The following is a 2755-nucleotide window of genomic DNA, read 5'->3' on the forward strand; positions in this document are numbered from 1 at the left end:
GTTTCACTTCATTCTTGATAACTTTTTCCTTTATTCCTTCCCATCTGCCTTTTGCCCTCTCCACATCATCAAACTACCCTATTACTTTTTAAAGCAATTTGTGGCCTTGGTTTTTCATCCACTTTCAATTATAGGAATCGGTATTCTCCTCTGCATTGCACTGACGTTTTCTGTTCAGGCATTGCCAAGTGACCCTCAGTTTAGCCTAAATCTTTTCAATGCTGGTTTTGTCTTTTGCTTTTTACACTCCTTGATTGTGGGATTCACTTCTATTAGACGTCAGAACTGTAAAGTCAGCACAGCTCTTTGAAAAAAGAACTATTCAATTTAATTTTAAGACTGATTTCTCAATTTCTAGTTCAGAACTGTTCTAAGTTTTCATTTGAGGTATTTTTATTATAAAGTGCTTTGAGATAATTCGTATGGGCAGCATTGTATAATTTTAATTTCTAGCTGTATTGTAAGGTGAATTTCATCTCTTCTAAAGCAAAAAATGCAGATTTTGCTTGATCTGCTGCTGTAATGACAGATTTTCTACCAATCTTTGCATGGAATCGTAATAAATAAAATGTCTTAGAGATACAGGAAGGATCAACCATCTTGGATATACCTGCCTGATAATTCATAGAAAGGCACAAATTAGACAGAAACTGTCAATTTGATCATCCAGTTTGTGCAAGAGCCAGTAAAAGCAATTCATTATAATCCATTCTAATTTCAAAGTTTGAAATGGCCCAGATAGTGGTGAATCTGGAACTTTCTTTTGGGTCAATTGTTTTTTCCTGATTTGTATGGGCTTGTGCCTTTCACAGAAAGTAACCTCATCAAAAATCACTTTTGATCATGTTTAAAGGGTGGCAGAGTTAAATTCAGAATTCAATCAACAGGCTAATGCTCTAACACTTCTGGGACTTTTACATACACAAACATCTGTAAAGACACAACCCTGCACTAATATGTAGGGTATTATTCTGTCTTATTTCGTAATTGCTCTTTATTACAGTCTCTTCCAGCAAATACTTTTGAGCACATATTTGTAAGTGTGGGAAAAATCTTATGTAAACCAGGTGAGAGTGCCTAAGTCCTCATCTGGCTCTCACAGCTCTCACAGTTTTTTTCATTTTTCGTTTATCATTGAACATTCACTTCACACTTCTAATCAGTGTAAACTAATCTACAGCTACAGGTTGGGAGGAGAAGAGATTCAGAGCAGCCCTGCGGAGAAGGACTTGGGGGTGTTGGTTGATGAGAAGCTTAACATGAGCCGACAGTGTGTGCTCGCAGCCCAGAAACCGACCGTATCCTGGGCTGCATCAAAAGCACCGTGACCAGCAGGCCAAAGGAGATGATCCTACCCCTCTACTCTGCTCTTGTGAGACCTCACTTGGAGTATTGTGTACAGTTCTGGTGTCCTCAACATAAAAAGGACATGGAGCTGTTGGAGTGAGTCCAGAGGAGGGCCACGAGGATTATAAGGGGGCTGGAGCACTTCCCAGATGAAGATAGGCTGAGAAAGGTGGGGTTATTCAGCCTGGAGAAGAGAAGGCTGTGTGGAGACCTCATAGCAGCCTTCCAATATCTGAAGGGGGCCTACAAGGATGCTGGGGAGGGACTCTTCCTTAGGGACTGTAGTGGTAGGACAAGGGGTAATGGCTTCAAACTTCAACAGAGGAAGTTTAGATTAGATATAAGGAAGAACTTCTTTACTGTGACGGTGTCATGGTTTGAGCCCAGCCGGTAACTCAGAACCACACAGCCGCTCGCTCACTCCCCCCCTTACTCCCCCCGCTCCCGGAGGGATGGGGAGGAGAATTGGAAGAATGTAACTCCCACGGGTTGAGATAAGAACAGTCCCGCAACGCAACTAATGTATAATACAAAACCACTACTGCTACCACCAATGATAATAATGATTAGTGAAATAACAAGGGGAGAGGATACAATTGCTCACCACCCGCCGACCGATACCCAGCCCGACCCGAGCAGTGATCTGGGCCTTCCGGGTAACCGCCCCCGGTTTATATACTGGGCATGACGTGCTGTGGTATGGAATACCCCTTTGGCTAGTTTGGGTCAGGTGTCCTGTCTCTGCTATCCCCCCGGCTTCCCCTCCTCCCTGGCAAAGCATGAGACTGAGAAAGTCCTTGGTTGGAATAAACATTACTTAGCAACAACTAAAAACATCGGTGTTATCAGCGTTGTTCCCAGGCTGAAAGTTAAAAAACACAGCACTGCACCAGCTACTAAGCAGGAGAAAAATGACTGCTACAGCTGAACCCAGGACAGTATCCACCCCTTATTCCATACCATTCACGTCATGCTCAGATCCCACATCTCTCAGCACACCATCACCCCTGTCCTATATATACACATATATATACACCCACACCCACACACAGAGAAAGATATCATTCCCTAGTCCATGGACCAATCCCTGTAAAATTCCTGAACTCATCCAGTCCATGATGTCAGGCTCCATCTCTTGTAATAGTCTTTCAGGGTAGGAGGGACGGTATGTAGTGTTGGGTTGTTGCCTGCTGATGATACTGCCAAACTCGTCTGGTCACTGCTGAGCTCGTCTGGTTTCCTCAAAATTCATTCTTTGTTGAGGTGATGATCGGAGGGAAGTCAGGGTCAATTCCTGGCAACCTGAAGATATCTAGCTGGTGGGCTATAAAAGTGTTATAGAGCAGGCAACAGCGTACAATTGAGTTCATTAGCTATTTTCCCCCAAAACCAAATCCCCTTGAGGTAC

This window comes from Strigops habroptila, chromosome 2, assembly GCF_004027225.2.
Source record: "Strigops habroptila isolate Jane chromosome 2, bStrHab1.2.pri, whole genome shotgun sequence".
Classification (NCBI taxonomy): Eukaryota; Metazoa; Chordata; class Aves; order Psittaciformes; family Psittacidae; genus Strigops; species Strigops habroptila.